Raw genomic sequence first — 21,553 nt, forward strand, 5'->3', positions numbered from 1 at the left:
CTTTTCTCCCCTGTCTAATGAAAGAGGGGAGTGATAGAGCGGCTCTGGTGGGCACCTGGCCCCCAGCCAGGGTCAACCCACCACACCTAGAAATTCTCAGTCTCCTATTTCCAAACACAACAATGTGAGTTTAACAGAATGTTCTTCAGCCATAACAGCTTAAACCCATGGGATACTATGGAAAAGAAGTTTGGTCTGCCAGAAGGGAAGCAGTAAGAGTTGTTTCACCTGTCATTTCCAGTAACAGCCTTATATTTGGGGCATTTGGCCAAGATGTGGGTGATCCATGTTTGATTTCCTCTTACAGTTCACAGGATTTAAATCTATTTTCTATTTCCTAAGTGTCAGGGTATAAAATGGCTAAGAGAAGAAATGGGCTGTGTAGACATGCCGGAAGGGAGGAGACCTGTTTTCTGCTTCTGGTACTGTTCACGAGTTTTACAAGACCCAAATGTAGCACTGAATAGAGTGAGTCTGGGAGTTAGAAGACATGATGCTTCTCAAACACCTGAGAAACCCATTGTGACAGCAATTTTCAGAGCTTATTTAGCAGACTGATATCACTACATCCTTCATGAAATACAATGTGCTCACTTTTTAAAGAAAACCAATGGCCATAGGTGCTGTTTACCTCTTACACGGTAGCCTACTCATTACAGCATTCACAGCCAAAAAGCATTTCCATGAAAAAGTTCAAGGTTGAGGATATTTCAGCTTCGAGCTTCTTACACGGGTTTGAACAGTGAAGACATGGAGTTTGAAACTGCTCAGCGTGAGAATGCAATTAGCATCACATTTCCAGCCTGCTGTTTGAATGATACAGCTGCCAGGCACTTCTAACAGCAATGGTACAGCAGACTGTTTTTCCCTTCAACAGTCAGCTTTGCTTTGTTTCTTACAGGTTGATATACCCAACCTCTGGATCCCAAGAGATCAGAGTTAGGTGCTTGAACTCCAGAGAGGGATGTGATTCCAGATATCTCTCTGTGTTTAGTCTATCTTATGATAAAGGCAATTCTTAGTTTCTCTATAGGATTTTTTATAACTTCAGTGGAGACCACTCTCTGTCCCCAGACATGATAGGAGACCTATTGGAGCCTGGGTTTCCATTTGATAGCAGCAGCAAACACTAGAAACTGAAAGTACTTAATGAATTTTATTCACTGATTTCATGAAGAAGCAGAACCTGACAGAACTATCAATATCCAGCATTGAACCCTAATGGCAATTCCTGTTTATTCACTGTCTCGTGCATGTTTATAGATCATATTTTCCATCTTCCGTTTCTTCTTGTAAGGCTAAAAAAGCAACACTTTGTGTTTCCTCTCAGTGTTTGTGCTCTTTATATATGCCCAGTATATTGCTATGAATTTTTATTATCTGTGCTGTAATAGAAAACAAATAAAAACAATGTTATAAATCCAATAAAACAATAGGGGAATATAGGGTCTTGGAGAAAATGTGTGTGAATAGCAGGCGGAAACTAAAATGTGAAATACATGTTGATCTTTTGTTATGACTGAAGAATGCAGTGTGCACAAACGAGGGAGGGATGTGTGTGTGGGTCCTTCTCTTCTGGCATCACTGAATTTTTGTAGTCAGCCCTCAAGCAGCAGACAAACATAACCAATATGTCATCGTCATGATTATTGGGTGATATGTCTTATGACGGATGTGTCTCCACTGGTAGGGATAAAGTTTAGCCTCTCATTATGAGCTTGATTGTTGAATCTTTTCCTAAAATTCTTCAAAAGAGGCCAACATGAGGTTGGCTATAATTACCTGAAGATACCATTTTCAGAGGGTTTTTTGTCGGTAGCAGGAAACCCTGATCAAAAAAAAACCTCACAAAAAATTATAAAATCAAATTCTATTAACTGCATTAGGGCCAGAATTTCACTACTGATGTTTTAAGAATATCTCTTTAATTTAAAATTTATGGGACATCTTTATCTTACACTGCTCCCTGAAAAATACCGGCAATTGCCTTGAGGCATTTCAAATAAACTCTTAGCCAGACTTTACTTCCTGCCTTCAGCAATTATAGCCTCTCCTTGCAATTGTTTGGTGACACATAGTGGTAATGTTTTGCTGTGACCTGAACGCTGAAGAAAAATATTTCTGCCCACTTATTATTTGAAAGATGTCAAAGCTTCTTGACTACTTGTATTCATTAAAGTTTGTAGTTCCTTTATCATCTATTCCTACTGCAAATATCATGACAGGGGAACAGTCTCCTGATGTAATTATGAGTTGTGTCTGCATGCTGTGAGACATAGGAAGAGAATGAAAATTCCCATACTTAGCGGGCCTCTCATGACCTGCAGACAAACCATTCAAGGTACTCACACTTTTCCTGATATTCTTTTAATATTGTAAAATCACAACATACTTATTCTAGTGAATTTCTACCATAAAATTCTCTTTGAGACTGTACTCTCTAGAAGTGAAAAGCAAGAAGTTGATTCAGCCTGAAGGATTAGAATGATGATGGTTTTAACTCAGCAAAGTCCCTCTTTGAAAGTGATGGCAGAGTTTTATATGATTATAGACTGCAACATGTAAGCCAAAAAATAAAAAGTGCTGTATTATGAAATTGCCAGTCTCATACCTTTGTTTAATTTCTAAAATATGAAAGCTTTCTAACTCTCCTTTTTTTATTAAGAGTTTTTGCAATATGTAAGTAAACTGCACTGTGATTCTGCCTAAAGATCCACGATACCACCATAATGGAAATATTTCGTACTGAGAACATATCTATTCTGCAGCTCTGTACTTAAGCTGCACCTTATTCCCCAAAACAGTATTCATTTGATCCAAGTTAAAGGGAACTGAAGGTATCCATGAGGACAGGTTTTTTGCCTTCACTTTAATTACAGAGACATATTTTGATACATAGTTTAAATGAGTTGATTTAAGTGGGGTTTTATTGGTGCTTGACAGAAAAAGTTAATCAAGATAGTAGATTAATAAAAAGCACTAATTTCACAGCTGATGATTCAAATAGTCAAAATAAGCTCTGTAGTAAAAAATGCATATTTTGTTTCTGCAAAATGCTTCACTAAAAAAAGTAATACAAATGGCAATCCATTTCTACTCATTCTAGCCAATATATTGGATACGGTAAATTTAGAAGAAAATACCTTAAATAAAACTGTAGAGTTATTATAGATATGGTATGTTAATGTTGAATTTACAGTAAAATCAGAGAAATTATTGGAGCAGCAAAAAGGATTAAGTAATTAGTCATTATGAAACCAGAAATAAAAGACCAGGTTGTTCTATAAGTATTAAATTGGTAGTTTACTATTTTTCACCGTCCATGGAAAATGTCTCCATGCTGATTTCTTTATCCATTTATTTGTTTATCATCTGAATTTTTCAGCCCTACAATGAAAAACATGTATCTAGCGTTCTGGGTATAATCATATTAAAAGCAAATTAATACATTTCAGCTAGCCTCAGTCACATCAAGGATCCTAACAACAAAGAATTCTACCAAAAATAAGTATTCTTCCCACAATGTCTATAGAGTATTGCTGTCAAGCCTTAACTAACTGCCATATTTTTGCAAGCATAGAAAAATATGATTGATTTTATGGTATGCCCTGTAAAAAAGCCCAACCAGATTCCAGATGTTATGAACCAAGACAGGAAACAGTACCAGAGAGAGTGAAATAGTAATAAAAAGATGCCAGCTACTTTTTCTCATATATACTGAAGTTCAGGTCAGCTTTGTCTCGTCTCAGAATTATAGAGATGCAGCAGAGGGTGAAAGACAGGTAAGTCTCTTACATGTGTGGGTCTCCAGCTGTTATAGATCTAAACCCAAATCATAATATCAATCTGACAGCTCCAACAACAGCTAATACAGATCATAGTGCACACACATAATATGCTTTCATAAAGAAAAAGCACTGCTTAGTAAATGATGCACTACATCTTGTACCAAAAATATATAGCACTTTTATACTGTACAAATATAACTTTAGTCTAGAAATGACTAAGACATGGATGAAACTGCAGGGCCACCATCTAAAAGAAATGAGCCTAGACTTCAAGCAGTCTATAAATAAAAACAGTCATTCTGTCTGTAACACTTACATGATCATCTAGAAAGAGCTGAAGTCGTTTGGAAGACCTGTAGATTTTAAACTCCTTAAAACAGACTATGGACAAATGGATCTGTTTCAGTTACAGATATTCCCTGCCTTTTCTCAGCCAGTTCATAGTGCATTAGGATGGGTAGGCACTCAACTTGCTGGTCTTCATCCAAGCTTTAAACTTTCCTAAACCATCTAATTGACATTGTATGTATTGCATGTAGATTGCTGTAAATGATACCTAGAAAAATAGAAGGGAAAACCATCCTGAGAGCCCAGTTGTAGAAGAGGACTCAGAATTTATTATTTTAAAGTAATCTTTAGATTTTATGAAGTCCAATGTATCATTTTTGAATACCTAGTTTTAGTTAAGAACAGATGTGTGCTTTCAGCATCCTGAGCTCTAGTGTATCCATACAAATGAGGCAAGAGAGAAAAGTGAAATCATCATGAGCCATGAAACTAACCATGCGTATAGTAAATATAATATGAATTATTTTTATCTGGAATCCTAGTGTGGAAGGAGAGAGAAGGTTGCACTTTGCAAATTAAAGTTATTGTACATAAGTGTTCCAAACTGCAATAGATAATTTTTTCATGTAGGATTAGGTGGTGACTTATATATAATCAATAGGGGAGGTCCTTTATTTATTTTTAAATATTAAGTTCTTTGACACTGGCTCCCATAAGATTCTCATAGAGATGCTGTGTCTGTGCGGGCTAGATGAGCAGACCATGAAGTGAATTGAAAACTGGCTGAATAGCTGTGCCCAGTGTGGGAAGATCAGTGGAATGAAGTCTAGCTGGAGGCCAATAGTGTACCACAAGAGTCAATACTGAGTCCTATTCTGTTGAACATTAGTGATCTAGGTGATGAGATAGAGTGTACACTCAGTAAGTTTGCTCATAATACAAAACTGGGAGTCATGGCTGATATGCTAGAGTGTTGTGCTGCTGTCCAGAGGGACCTTGACAGGCTGGAGAAATGAGTCGACAGGAACTTCATGTAGTTCAACAGAGGGAAATGCAAACTCCTGCACGTGGGGAGGAACAACCCCATGCACCAATACGTCCTGAGGGCCAACTGGCTGGAAAACAGCTTTGCAGAAAAGGACCTAGGTGTCCTGTTGGACACCAAGTTCAACATGAGCCAGCAGTGTGTTCTTGTGGCAAAGGTGGTGAACAGTATCCTGGGCTGCATTTGGCAAAGTATTGCCAGCAAGTTGAGGAAGGTGATGCTTCCTCTCTTCTCAGCACTGGTGAGGCCACACCTGGAGCACTCTGTCCAGTTCTGGGCTCCCCAGGACAAGAGAGACATGGACATACTGGAGAGAGTCCAGCAAAGGGCCACAAAGATGATGCAAGGACCGGAAAGGAGCACCTCTGCTATGAGGAAAGTCCAAGGGAGCTGGGACTGTTTAGCTTGGAGAAGAGAAGGCTCAGGGAGAATCTTGTCAGCATATGTAAATATGTGAAGGGAGACTATGGAGCTAGGCTTTTTTTTAGTGATGGCCAGTGACAGGACCAGGGGCAATGGGTACAAACTGAAACACAGCAGGTGCCATCTGAACTTCAGGAAACACTTTTTTACTGTGATGGAGCACTGGCACAGGTTGTCCAGGGAAGTCCAGGAGTATCCTTCAAGATATCGAAAAGCTGAGGGTTGGACCAGATGACCTCCAGAGGTCCCTTCCAACCTCAAACAGTCTGTGATTCTGTGATTGGCATAAGAATTAAAGTTTTTCCTTTATGTTCTAAGATGTGAAGCATATTCTATCATCTCTATCCCTAAATTATAAATTCAGCTTTCTTCCTTGCATTTATTAGATCATTTTCTTAGGTATCATGTAATTTTTGAAGGGCTAGTCCCTGGCAAAATATGAACCTGAGGCAAACACCACTGAAGACAGCAGGGTCCTGAGTGACCACATAATCTCATTTTCACACTTTTGTTCTACTCACAGAATGTAATAACATAAGAACGGTAAAAGAACAGAATGAAGACAAGGACAAAAAGATTATGTGGGCACTTGGGAGGTTAATGCATGTGGTTCTGCTTTTTTCATAAGCTAATACATAATTATTTTCTTCAATTAGATGAAATCAGTTAAAAAGCTTAACTAATCAATTACTGAAGAAAACTTAAACAGGAAAAAAAAAAAAAAAGGCCCCAAGGACCTTAATTTCACATTATTTAACAAGTTAAACAAAGACAAATGCATGCTAGTCATGTACTATGCACTGTAAGAAAATCTTTGCTCTTTCAAAATTTGTCTGGGTAAGATAGACTTTTTTACCATCATCACTTAGTTTCCTAATGAACCTTTGGAAGATTGTTTCTGGTACTCAAGCATCAAGATGCCATTTCCCATAGTTTTGTCAACTTTCACCAATAGTGTTGGATAATCTTCAAATAAAGACTACTAGTAGGGTATCTGTGTAATCTTACAAGACTTGGAACCAGAACTTTTGAGTATTTTCATCATTGGCAAGGCACTCTGGAGAAGAGGTGCTTTTTCTTTGCGGACCACTGAAAATGGCATTTCCAAATTGGCTGCAGGAGGATTTCAGACTGCATCGGAAGTCCTTCTGGCTGAATCCCTTGGGCTTCTGCTCTTACTTGTTCTGCAGCAAGTAGAACACAAGGAGATCAGGAAGAGTTATCAGACAGAAAAAAAAAAACAACAAAAAAACCCAAACCAGATCTCCTGAGTTAGTTTGTATGTATGTCTGTTAAGACCATAAGAAATCAACAGAGCATCTTACCTCATCTTCTACATAAACGTCTACCACATTGCATCCACTTACTTCTGTGAAGTGCCCAGTAACATAATCTGATTTCACTGAAGTATATTTTACTTGGAAAATATCTGTTTTCAGATAGGTGTCTTTATTAATAGAGTCTCTGTTTTCATTAGTACTCTCTTACAACTGCTGACCATTTCTTTCTTAAAAAACAGTCCCCTATTTATTTCAAAATTTGTGGACCTTCCTATTGTGGTCATTATGTCCTGATATAACTTTCTCCACTGGATCTGAAAGTAGCAGGAACTCAATTTGCTTTCTCCAGGAAGATGCTATATGTCAAGACAATTTTCAGCTTTCTTTTCATGAACAGAGGAATCTTTAAGGCTTACATGATAGGTTAGAGCTACAGACATTATACAAATACAGATTCTCTCCAGAGCTAATTTTCAAAAAATTCAGTGAACCTTTCTGTCTTTATTTCTTTCTAAATACCTATGTATTTTCCTCTCTGAAAGATGTGCCTCTATCTTATCCTCACCATGGTTCAATTCTGCAGAAATTCTAGATGGGGTATCTAGAGAATTTTGTCAGTAGTAATTTTGTATTTACTTGCAGATAATTGATTAAAATGATGAATAGCCTTAGGCTTAATTCTGGTCCCTCTGGAACTTCATAGAAATAACTCCATTTGTGGTATTCCCATTTGTCAACTACTATCGGATATTTGCCAGGCAGCCAGGTCCATTTAATATGCTGCTTACTGTAATGTGTAGCACCAATTATTCTTCATGAAAATGTAGTGAGGTGCTAAGTAATAAGCTGTGTAGTAATTTTATCAAACAAACTTTCTTATCTTCAAGGGATGAACTCATCCTGTACCTATAATCTATGTTCTTTCTTCCTATGTGTTTAGCCTATATTTTGTCTTAAACCTCTATTAATAACCCCTATGTTAAAAAGCAATCTAGAGAGTCCTCATTTATAAGCGTCTTGCCATGAGGTTTTAACCTATCATCGTAGACAGCGGAACTGATTTGTCTGTAATGTCACATTATTTTAACATTACAATCTAACCCCTCTTTAATCCATTTAATAATAACCACCGTGATTTAGTATACACTCTTCCTTTTCTTCCAGAATGTTGTACTAAATTGCATAAAATGCTATATATACTATGTATCAAAACAGTAGTCTGTATCAGCCAAACCTGTGACTGAATAAAATAATGAAATTAGGTTCATTTTACAAAGTCTAGTTCCATAAGGCTGTACTGGTCTCTAGTTAATTACATTCTAGTACTTGACTTTTTTATCAGCTAAATTCTATGTCATCTTTTGTCTGATTTTACTAGGGATTGATGCTAGACTAAGTTATCTGTAATTACTGTTCATTCCCCTTGTCTTACTAGCACAATATCAGCACTTTTGCAGTCTTTGCCTGTATCTCTTTGCCTGGAACAGCAATTACAGAATTACAGAAAAGCAGTGGTTGGAAGGGACCTCTGGAGGTCATCTGTCCAACCCCGGAGTCGCTTGCCCCGGACCATATCCAGACAGCATTTCAACATCTCCAAGGATGGAGATATTCAACCTCCCTGGGCAACCTGTGCCAGCGCTTGGTCACAGTAAAAAAAGTGTTTCCTGATGTTCAGACAGCACCTGCTGTGCTTCAGTTTGCCTTTCACTGGGCACCACTAAGAAGAGCCTGGCTCCATATTCTTTATGCTCTCCCTTCAGGTATTTAAAGACATTGATGAGATCCCCCTGAACCTTCTTTTGCCTTGACTGAACAGTCCCAGCTCTCTCAGGCTTTCCTCATAGGAGAGGTGCTCCTCTCCAGTCCCTTCATCATCTTTGTGGGCCTTTGCTGGAACCTCTCCAGCATGTCCGTGTCTCTCTTGTACTGGGGAGCCCAGAACTGGGCACAGTGCTCCAGATGTGGCCTCACCAGTGCTGAGTAGAGGGGGAGGATCACCTTCCTTGACTTGCTGGCAATACTTTGCCAAATGCAGCCCAGGATACCATTTGCTTGCTTTACTGCAAAAGCACATTGCGGGCTCAAGCCAGAGATCTCCATTAACGCTTTGGAATACAGACTGTTGAATACAGATTGAGTGAGGTTGCTGGTTTTTAAATATTACCTGTAGGAGACAATTGTTACTTGCTAAAGAACAGCAAAGGGTCTCATATTCCTTCTGCAATTTGTGTATATATATATATATACACACACGTGTGTTTATATACACTATATACACTACTTTCCATAAAAAAAGAAAGGAGAAAAAGTTGTGTGTTTGAATAAGGTTGCTTTTTCTGTGTATTGTTAATAGTATCATCCTCTTCATTCAGTAGTGGGCCTATGCTATTCCCAAGGTTTGTTCAGTCCTTAACTTATTTAAGTAAATAACTACAGCTTTCTTTCATTTTGCCCTTTTCTGCCAACTGGAGTTTTCCCCTTGATAACTTCATTGTTATTACTAGTTTTACTCACTTAGTATGACCTGATTGATACTGATATCTTCCCACATATTTTTTCCCATTCAGTACAGAGTGTTCTTATTCCTAATTTCTTCTTTCTCTTTAACCAAGGACTGGTTGTTTTTGTTTTTGTCTTCTTGTCCCTCAGAAGAGTGTATTATTCCCTGAACAGTTGCTTGCATTTCTGCTACCGATAAAGTCAATGGCAACATCTTTGCTAGGTAAAAGATCTCTCCACAGAGGTGTAGAGAGCAAACTGTTCATCTGGAGTCCATTGCTTTTCCACGTCTCTTTCACAGTATTTGTTGATCAGCAGGCTTAAGCATCTTAATACTAAATTACAAATTTCCTTCCCTGATGGGATTGTGTCAAACCTTTAAGGTTAATCATATATATACTTTTGTTTCAGGCTACTTTTTTTACCTTAAGAGTGGCTTATGAAAATAATAATAACAAAATTAATTAAAGGGTCTTTGTAACACTGTGTTTGCACTTTTTTTCAATATTCTCAGGAACAGAAACAAATTAGTAGAGCTACTCTGTGAATTGCAATGATAAAATAAAGCTACCAAAAGTTCCATATAAGTTAAACCCCCCCAAAAATCTGACAAAATGTTAAACTTAAACCCCTAAGTTCATCAGGAGAAATTCATGTGTATTACGGACCAATTATAGCAGAGGTTAAGCAAAGTATTAATAGGGGCTGGAACGGAATCCCTGAGAATAGAAGTTTAAAATATGCTACATAGCATAAATGCATCTTATACTGCAATTTCTTTTTTTCATTAAAATCAATTACCATCCTGGGATGTGTCTTTAAATCCTTGCACTGCTTTTCCTGTCTTTGACAGCTTTTATGTGATTATGTGTTTCTATAATTTGAAGCGCTGTACTTTCTTTCTTTAAAATGTATTCTTTCTTTCATATGTCTACTGCATATATTTCTGAAAAGCAAGGAATAAGGACATGATTAGAAATTAACACATTGCTGCTTTTTGAAACAGTAGGTTACTTTCTGGCAAGATTAATTTTATACTTGTAAAATCATCAGGAAATACTGGGGGTGCCCAGTAATCTACCTGTAGCGATTTCAGTGATGTGAGATACAGTATTCTCCACCTCAGAATTTCATCTAAGCTAGCTGAGATCAAGTGATTCATTGTATTCTCCTCTGGGAAATTATCTATGAGCCCAAGTGAGGTAGAGATTAAAGCTGCCCACTTCCGTCAAAGTGGTTGACTTGCCTGGTGGTATGACTTTAAATATCTTTAAATCAAAAGTATCCAAACCAATTTACAGGAAAGAAAATGAAATAAAAGTATCTTTCTTCTGGCTTAGATGTAAATTGGCATGGATGAATTAATAGAGATATGATAGCTGTGAACTGAAAGAGTTACCACCAGTTCTTAACAGCAATATAAATCCCTGCGGATGGAAGCTCTGACAGAACTTTGGCTACCAGAGATTTCTTTCACTAATCACTCACAATGTGTTAAGAGGAACAAGAAGAAATTTTGTGTTCATCTGGTCATTTTTTGAGGGTAGGCTCTGCTTAAGAGCAATGTGTAAGTGTGTGAGCTGGAGCACTTGCCCCAAAGCAAATGTTCAAGGTAGCGCAATAATCACAAACTTTAAATCTGTTTACTTACCAGTAACAGATCTCTGACTTCATTTTAAATTTAATGTGATTCCATTATTTTGCTAGATTAGTCCATATATACAACAGTGGGAACAAGAAGATGAACTGCCCTGTGTTTAGATTTTTTCAATTTCTAGTGATTTTTTTTATATGAAACACAAGAATAGATTTTAAAAGGATTATGTGGAGAAAGAAAAGCCATAAAAACAAAAGAGAACTCCCCCAAACATTTATACCCTTCTGAAAATGGATGTCCTGGAGAAAATCTTCTGAACTAACAGAACAACAGGCAGCTGACATCTCTCTAAACTAGGAGAAGGAAGTAAAAAAATGCCCAGTGATCTGAAGGTGATGCTCAACAATTCAAGTGCCCAATTTTAATATGGATAATTACTTTTTGAACAATTTACCTAACAATTTTTGATAACATTGTTCTGGGGGAAGATGTATACCAAAATTGCATATGCCTACATCTGACATTTTAAATATGCAATTTATTCCATCCTAATGTTGACAGTCCAAATAGGTCAGGCAAGCCACATCCTAAAAGTACCTATTTCTCTCCACTGACATTAAAGGTAGACTAAGTGATTAGCTCAGATGTAGGTGTCTATAATGCACATATCTGCTGGTATATGAGAAAAATTCAGCTACGTAAAGCAGGTCAAAAAAAATTGTGGTGCATTTCTAACAGAAGCTACATGGCCTATAATTTTTCAGAAGGTCAGGATAGATGATCATACTGCACTTTCTAGATTTAAAACTTAGGAATCCTTGATGAATTTTATTTCAAGAAAAAAAACCACTTTGCCCTCATTAAGTCCTGCAAATTATGAATCAGACAGAAAAAAAGTTAAGTATCTGAACATAATTCTTCTGCCTTCCTACTCCAAAATACTTTGCATTTTTTAATACATAGATTTTGCAAAGTTTGTCAAATCCATCACAGAATCACAGAATCACAGAATCACAGAATGGTAGGGGTTGGAAGGGACCTCTGGAGATCATCTAGTCCAACCGCCCTGCTAGAGCAGAATCAGCTACAGCATGTTGCACAGGATCGTTTCCAGGCAGGTTTTGAATATCTCCAGAGAATGAGACTCCACAGCCTCTCTGGGCAGCCTGTTCCAGTGCTCGGTCACCCTCAAAGTGAAGAAGTTTTACCTCATGTTCAGATGGAACTGCCTGTGTTCCAGTTTGTGCCCATTGCCCCTTGTCCTGTCACTGGCACCACTGAAAAGAGTCTGGCCCCATCCTCTTGACATCCAACCTTTAGATATTTATAAGTGTTGATCAGATCCCCTCCCAGTCTTCTCTTCTCCAGGCTAAACAGACCCAGCTCTCTCAGCCTTTCCTCATACGAGAGATGCTCCAGACCCCTCATTATCCTTGTAGCCCTTGAATTAAGACTTTGCTACATTTCCCAGTTTTTTTAACAAAGGACCACTTCTGCTCTTAAACTTCTTCTCTGATGACAATGAGTTGACAGATTTGGAAATTTTAATGCTCAGTCCTCAGACAGTGTGCAGAGCGCTCCACAGGCAATGATAAAAGGAAGACTTAGAAGTTGAGCTTTACTACCTCCTGCTCTCCCCGGTTAGTATCAGCCAATTCAGCAGGTGTTCCCATATCATGTAACATAATTGTGATTGTTCCATTGCAGAATACTTGGTCAAGTTAGGTATCTATATATCTTTAACTAGTAATCCGTGGCATACTGCTGTTATGGAAAGACAGTTGGGGAAGATAACATGGGAAGTGCTGGTCCTAGCCTAGAATTGTTTTGCTGTACCATGCTATTGCAATTGTATATGAAGGATGAATGATTAGAAAACCAGCTACAGTTGCAAAATATGGATTTTTTGTTTATTTGTTTTGAGTGGGGCAAATGTTACTCAAAGAAGTGTTTGTCTGCGTAAAATAATAAACATCAAGATTTTCCAGACTGGATGACTGAGTCCTGCCCCTGAATCCCATTATAGTTGAGCAGAATATAGGTGCATGGATGGAAGAGTATATCCTGGAGTATAATTCCTAAGTAAATAGTTCAGAAAGAAATAAGATATGTGAGAAAGGCAAATGACTTTGTAAAAGACAGCCGTGGAACTACGAAAATTAAATACCGATGAAAGGAGCCTTCTTATGGCTTACGCATCACCATCAGAAATTGTCTGGAGATTAGAGAATGTTTTTTTGCTGGAAGGAACTATGTTTCTCAGAAAAAAATGCAGCTGCTTTGTTGAAAAATACCTGACTGACAACACAGCAGAAGCTCAGAAATTTCATGACCTGATTTAGATGCATGTGTGAAACGAGACCTTGACTTAAAGTCCTGACTTAAATTCTGTCCTCAGTTACACGTCTGAAACTCCCTTTGAAGTCAATGGGGCTTGCATCAGTTAACTGAGAGAAGAATTTCCCTTGTGGTCCTTATATCAGCGATTTCTGTGCTTTACAGTTTAGCTCACTGCTATAGTAAAAAGAGAATAACAACAATAATAATAATAACAGAAGACTTTCATTTTTCCCCCTTCCCTTTTCCCTTTTCCATTCCCTTCCCTGCCCATCCCTGCCCTTCCCTTCCCTTCTTAAAATATCATACACTGTATTCAGAATTTTTTCTTACATACCATCCATAAACACAAAAATACTCCAAGCCCAAAACTGCCACTATAAGGTTATGAAATTCCAAATAGTTTTATAGCAGTCTGGACTTTCAATGGTAGTCCACCACAGGCGACAATGCCTGTCCTGAGTTGTAAACCTACAATAAAAACATGGTAGTTTTGTTTTAAGCAAGGATACTAACCCTCTTTGGATGGCAGTACCTCTTAGTGTATATAAAAGGGAGAAATGAAGCATAATTTCATAATTTCAAAGCTAATAGGATTTCACTACTGACTCCTGAATAGAAAGTTTGTTAGCATTCAGTTCTCCAGCCAGAATCTTCACAGTAATTTGCCTTCAATTAGAAAAAAACAGAGAAGAATGCTTGCTAAATGCTAAGGAGGCATGCCAGAGAAGCCACTTGGCAGACCCCAAATCAAGACCTGAGGTGTATTTACGGGGTGCAATACAACACGGGGCAGAGCTCTTCAAGCCAGCTGCAAGTGAGAAAGGTCCACAATGCAGCAAGAGAAGTTCAGGAGTGGGGTGCCAGGAGGACGCTGTGCTGGGCTGATTAGCTGGGAGTGCTGTTTGGGGTGCTCTTCATGTGCCACTTCTGCTTCCAGTTCCAAGATAAGATATTCAGAGATGGCTTATGGAAAGTCTGCACCACAAAATGGGGGCTCATTTTCTGTTGGACTTCAAACACAGTGGGAAGACGAAGCATTCTTAATACTTTAACAGTGAAATTTTTCAGAGGTCTTGGAAACAATTTTGAAAGGAGCTGGGAAGATTTGTGTAGCATCTGAAAGAAGCTTTCACCCTCACTGTGACTTACAGGGAGCAGGTTTTTACATTTACCCTTTGCAATGAGGTCATTGTAAGCAGACAAAAGAGTTGTATAAACACTGAGGGCACACGACTATTCTTCCAGACCACAGACTAAAGGAACAGAAAAAAACCTGCAGCTTATTTTTGACAAAAACCAAAACAACAAAAAACCCAAACCAAAAAAACCCCGCAAACCCAAACAAAAAAACCTCCATTCCTTCAGCTAGGTATGAAATGACTTTTTCTTCTGCTTGATGAACCTGTGAACTCTTTAATCTATGAATATCTTTGACTGAATATGTTTTGTCTTGATAATTCTTGAAAATGTTGTTATACCTTCAATTTTTTAAAAAAATATTTGCAGTTACAAATATGAATACAAAATTCAAACTCAGTAAGGAAAATTTACACATTTTATTGAAGGCAAAAAAAGCATTTTCAAATATGGGAATTATTTTGACAATTTTACTGTATTTATCTGAAAGTCAACGGATGGTGGAAATGGATCTTCCCTATAAAATTTCAAGCTCAACAAATAACTTTTCAAAACAAAAGTCTAGGGCTTTTCATCTTCCACTTTCACTTTAGAACTCAAGAGAAAGTAGAATTAATATATATTTCTGTCTAGCAATTTGAAACTTTTTTCTACTTTTAAAACTTCTGCAAGAATATTTTAAGATATGTCTCATTCAAAAGTTGAGTTGTAAACTATCCGTGGTTTTGTGCTGAAGTAGTACTTGCAGTTTGGCTGCTGCAGTAGTTAAATTGTAATGCTGTGAATATACATACACATTTGCTGGGGGAGAAAAAGGCAAACCAACATGTTGGTGCAATAGAATTTTAGTAGAATTAAAATGCCAAGGCACGCTTGTATTAACTTTGCTTAACAGTGTAGAGACTTGTTCAGGAGAATTATATGTGAGGAACAAGTCTGATGAATTATAATTTTAAAATTTATTATTTATATGAATAAAAATCAGGCTTATACATTAAGCTAATATTTAATATATGAATAAGTTTGTTGTGCTTTTTACCCAATGGAATCTGTGTAGAAAGAAACAGAAAAGTACTCTCTACATCTTCCCTCTTTTAAAAAAGTAAATGATAAAATACCTATTTCTTCCTTGACTGACAAGACAGATGAAATGAAGACAGAGACTAGGCACAGAAATAGTGGATGTGAAGCATTTAAAGGAATAGAAATCTGTCAAACATTCAATTAAAAGTATCTTGGGACAAAACACCATCAGTCATCCTTTTCAGTCATCACAAAAGATCATTACAAAAAGAAGTGTCGGTCCACCAAAAGTAGACAGAAAGGTACTAATAAAAAAAAAATGTCAGAGACAATCTGTGGCAATCAAAATGAAATGTTGTAATAACAATGCACAAGGTAAAAGACGTATAACTTTTAAAATGCAGATAATGTTTTTATCTAAATAAAGTTGGTATTATAGGGACATATATGTTAAGTTTCACATACTCCATGTTATACACTGTTTTTTTATTGAAGCCGATAGTGAAGAAATATCAGAAATATTTTTTCCTAAGAAGTGATGTAATTCTGTACTTTATTTTATTAAGTTAGTGTCTTTTTAGAGATTATGTTAGCTGACATTTTAAGGTTCAGAATATGTACTGAACAGCAGAAATCAAAACCTCATTATTTTTTATAAATCTCATAAACTTTAAGCCAATCACATAGTTTGGATAGACAGATTGATTCAAAGTTTAGGGTTGATAATAGAGAAAGTATTAATTTGATGAGATTAACATTGTAATTTTATTATTATAATTAATTTATAATAATATTATTGTAGTAGGTCAGTATAATGATCTGGCCACACTAGTTTGTGAGGTCACCCCTGAGAACTGATGCAAAACGCTGCCTCATGACCTTAGAGCGTTTTCAGGAAAACCCAAGTGATTTTACACTCCAGGAAGAGACATTAACCTGCTGCCATGAGAGCAGTGTCACCAGTCTCCATGAAGCCAGCTGTCCCAGTGACAAATGCCACCCTGACTTATCTCTGACAGATTTCTGGAGGCTGCTAAAATCAGTTCCTCTGAGTTTTGAGATCACATTGTTCTCCGGATGGAGAATGATGCCACTGGTTTATGGATACAAGGATTCGCAGACTGGATGGGAGCTGGTACTGGTTCAGCAGTATAATGTGGTGCAGCAGAACTGTTTTGGGGACCCAGCCTGATCTTGGTCGTCTTGTACTTCCTCTCCTGTGCCAGACTTCTGCAGCTGTAGCATAACAGTTTGGCACTGCGCAGAACTGCTGCTGCCATGCTGGTGATAATCCTAGGTTAATCTCTCTCAGGAACACTCCATGTCATGTCATTGCATTTGATTCTGGACCTCCTTGAGGTGTGCCCTGCAATGTTGGTGATGTTCCTAAAACAGAAAGCACAGAGCTTTGTGGACATTAGGTATTGCATCACCACCCTTTCTGTAGCTATTTTTAGGATGGGGGGACTGAGTACCTCCTGCTTTTTCCTTTTAGGTTTGTGAAGATTTTCTCTTCCATCCAAGGACATGACAGAATTACCAAACTTTAAATTTCTTCCATTGCTTAAGTTTATAGATATGTATCATAAAGCCATACAACGGAGTCATCCTCCTCTTCTTTTCATGCATTACTGTCGCAAATCCTGATTTAGGATCCTGCTGACTATGCCAACTTGTCACAAATCGATTTTACACAATTTTGAGGTAGCAGAAATTTAAGATTCATTAACACTGTTATGGTAAATCACAAGATTAGATTGTATGATATTTAATGACACTCAATTATCAGGCAGCTAAAAAAAAGTGATTCAACAAAATTTATTATAATAAAAATTTTGTGACTTAGCTAATGGCAAGGTTCATATGAGACGTAGGACATTTTTCTAAATATATATACCTACACATATATACCTACATACACGCACAAAGATACAGATACAGGCACAGGTACAGAGATTAACCTGTGATCAAGTAGTGATAAGGTATAGCTAGTTTATCATCTCAGCATTTATCACGTTGCTGAAACAAGATACAACATGAATTTCAAATTCAGGGATGACTGCACAGTGAGCTTGATTAAAAATAAGATCCCTTGCCTGGCCTGCATCCAGCACGCCAACTCCAACTGCAATAAATAATTTCTGTAAGGTGAGATTGGAAAAGAGTGTGGAGGAGAAGGAGGGCTGCTCCACACAGAGGGACAGGCTTGCCCCTTCCCCGGACTGCCTGGCTGCCTGCATCCCAGCCTGTGGCCAGCACAGGCAGGTTTAAAATTACATACCAACAACTTAGTTACTGTGGTAGCTGGTGCTGGATAGAGCACTTGAGAGACAGATTAGTTTAGATAACCGTGAGATTTAGTGATGGTTGTGGGAGCTCTGATACCAGTTGGCAGTTTAGCTCCTGCCACGACTCTCTCTAGTAAACTCAGTCTTACCAGGCATCAGAAGAAATTTCACAAAGGCGGCAAAACACAAGTTATGCTTTCTTGTATCATCTCAGACACTGGGCATCCCTAAGTGTCTCATATGTGTTTACTTTAAAAACAGGGAATAGATATTATGGAGTGAGTAACGGGAAGAAGCCTGATCAAGGGCTATCAACTATGAAGGTATATAGATGTTGGAAAAAAATTTCCTTTTTCTTACAACTCCTTTTCCTTACAAACACCTTAGTACCTGTTACTATCCAAATACTTACCATTTGTGTTACTGACTCCACCAAGAAAAAATTTGGTTTTGTTTTCCAAAACATCAGATTTCAAGCAAATTTTTTTCCTAACTGAAATGTTTGGCCTAAACAGCAATTTTTTTTCTGATGCAAACTGTGATGTCCTTCAACTGTGGCTCTGTCTTTATTCCTGTAAAATCAACATGTCATCAATGGCAGTCAAAACCAAAAAGTAGAAACAGAGAGAGAGTAGAAATTAAAAGTTTCTTTTATTTACAGGACAGGAATATCTTCTTATGGTTTTGTTTGAAGAATACACATAAACAAAGTGCTAAAAAAGACAATGATGTGTGCTATTTCACTGGCAGATATGCTACAGAAATAGAACAACAGCAAACCCCTGAATTTTGACATGTCCTACAGAGTCACAAAAAATATAGCTATCATCACACATGTTTACATTACACATTAAACCCAGATTAGAACCTGTGTTTATATCCTACATCATTTCTTGTCACACTGATAAATCCTTAAAGAAGTGTTTCTCAAATTCCAACCTCTGTTTTCAAGCCGAAACCAGAGTTCAGATCTGAAAGCTCTTCTTAGGGGACAGAAGACAATATTAGAAGCATGGAGTGAGCCTAGCTGTCTCCTTCTTGGCACACTTATGCATTGTGGTTCTCACTTCATTTGAAAGACAGAGCTACACTTGCTTCGTGCAGGTGGTGGGCTCCAGTCTGAGAGGGAGAATGATGTCGTTAGTTTCTGCTCTCCATTGTAAATCATTCTGTCAGTGTTTCTTTGATCTACCATTCCAGCACTGGCATAAATGAGTTTTTCTTAAGTCAAAGGTAGAGCAGAATGGAGTGGAAGAGCTTCACATGGACAGACTTCAACCTTACACAGGGATGACAAGACACTGAAAAACTACCATTTCTCAACCAGAAATGATGACTAGTTCTCTGAACTTCTCTACTCCATTGAACCAGGAGATTAAATGAAGCAGAGTGATGGCAGGCAGTGCTTGCTGAAGCTTGGTGCTGTCAGTGTGCCTGTAGGCACAACTGTGGTAGATCTATTTGGTCTCTTGGTCAAACCCTGAGTTCAAGCCAGGCAGCTATATGCATAGACAGATTTATTCCTTCTTCATTGGAAAATGATAGGTAGCAAGCTGAAGCATTCAGTGAGTGATTAATAAAAGTAGGACATCTTGTACATTTATTATTTAAAAATGTTAAGTCTAGGTGTTACAGTGACACAGTGGAAATTAGGCACACCACAAAGAAAAATACTTGAGTAAGGTAGAAATACTTGCAAACAAAATCAAAATACAATGGCTGCTGGGTATAGGTTTCTTCGTGAACTTCAAAATGATATTGCAGGTATGCATCTTCTACAGTTTCTGCAGATTATTTTTACAAAAACCCACCTCACTTACTACTCTGTAATATATACATACATATACATACATGATTTTTTTTTCCAATTCACAAGATACCAGATTATGATCTGCACTGTCTGAGGGACCTTGAGATGAATACATTTGAAAGACGTATGGATGAAGGAAGTGGTTTCCCTAGCAACAGGAACTTTGTGTGAAAAGTCTTCAAATGCATTGTCTTCCTGTTTCCTGTTTATGCCTTGCTCGGTATTTTGGTTAGTGTACACTATACAGTTAATTCTTTAAAGCACCATTCTCAAAACATTTGCAATGCCAATATGTAAAATACCCCCTTAGCCTGGAAAAGCCCCGTGCTTGTTAGAAGTCCTCCCAATGAACTTAAATAATTCACCAAAAAAATGTACATTGCACATTTCAACAGCTTTCCCAGAGACACTATTCTGTGAATTATTTAAGTTCTAGGTTATAAAAATAGCTTTATTCACAAAGCTCATCCTGAAGTTCAGTTTAATTTCTTTAAAATTTCTCCTTATGACAGGTTTAATGGATATCTCCAGACTAAAAGTTTTCATTTCTCTCTCACACAGAGAGTCTTTATATATGAGCATAAGCTAATAGTTTACTCAACTGGTGAACGGTCAGCTATACCATGAATCTCTGTTAGTATATGCAATTTGACTCAGAAAAGATTGTAATGTTTTCTCATTGACTCAGTCTTCATAAAACCCCAGGGGATAGCTCAGCTAGGGAAATGGCTTTATTACAACTGTTTTGCTGTCTGCTGTCTGCATGCTTTTGCTAGCATTATAATACATATTACTGATAATTATTGCCTTAATGTTTTTCCTAGAACAAAAGCATGATAAATTACCATTTTTACTTTTCATCTTATTTTACTACTACTTGCATTAGTGCTGCATCAAAAGCAAGCACAAACCAATCAAGTTGACCCCCATGTTGCTGGTTGTTACCTATGTATTTTTCCTCTTTCTTTTCTTTGACGATTTGCATATATGTCAAATTCTCAGACATAAAAAAAGATCTTTTGTATTGAAGTCTAGGAATTTATTCCAAGTCTGTCTTTTTCTCTGGGAGCTACGAGACTAGATAGAGTCTTTAGTTAAGCTGTCTTTGAGAAACAGAAAGTTTAATATAGAATGGAATTCCTGAGATTTGGGTAGAGATATGCCATATGTTCAGAACAACCTTCGCAAAGGCATTATAGTTAATCAGGAAAGCTGTCAGGTTGCTGGGAAAGGAGAATGATGTAGTAGGTGCAGAATGCACTCACAGTCTTGTGGCAGGGTTGGGAGATGGGATTGACAAAGCTGTGGCAGAGGGTGTTGGTGTGTATGTGAATTCCTAGAGGTCTCTTACCTGTTATCTCCAAAAAGTGAATGCCTAACTCTGGGTGTGACATTCATAAAATGCATATCCACAGCAAAAATGGTCATGGTGGCTAAGAAGATCATTGTGCAGCATGGGCACCCTGTATAGGTGTTTCAGAGATTTAAAAGGATGTTGTGTCAGAGTGTAAATGCTGTCAGTCAGGGCTTAATCTTGGTGCCAGAACTAAGTCCTAAGCTGACAGGGCTAACAGGGTTTTCAGCCAAAACCCCTCAGGTTACCCTAGTAATATGTAATTCATATCCATGTCAATTCTGCAAAGAGCAAACATCATCCAAGTGAGGGAGAATCATATCTGTAATGATTTAGAAATCCTTTTTCTCTGTAGAATAGCAGCTGTGCTGAAACACACACGTTACTTGTAAATTCATATTAATTTTTACCTTAAAGTCTGCTGAATGACTATTATTCATAACAGATCCATTTTTTTTTTTTTCAGAAAAAAATCCCAAACCCTGATTCAGTTAATGTGTATGAAATATAAACCAATAAGGGCAACTTTTAAAAACAATGAGGCACAGATTTGTTATGTTGAATCCGCAGTTTCTGATGGAAGAGATGTATATCAGCAACAGGCTTATTAAAGCCAATGAACCAATATCAACATTTAGATGATAAATTTAGCCAAAGGCTGAGTGGAGAAAGTAGTTC

The sequence above is a fragment of the Balearica regulorum genome, chromosome 3, assembly GCF_011004875.1.
Source record: "Balearica regulorum gibbericeps isolate bBalReg1 chromosome 3, bBalReg1.pri, whole genome shotgun sequence".
In the NCBI taxonomy this organism is placed as follows: domain Eukaryota; kingdom Metazoa; phylum Chordata; class Aves; order Gruiformes; family Gruidae; genus Balearica; species Balearica regulorum.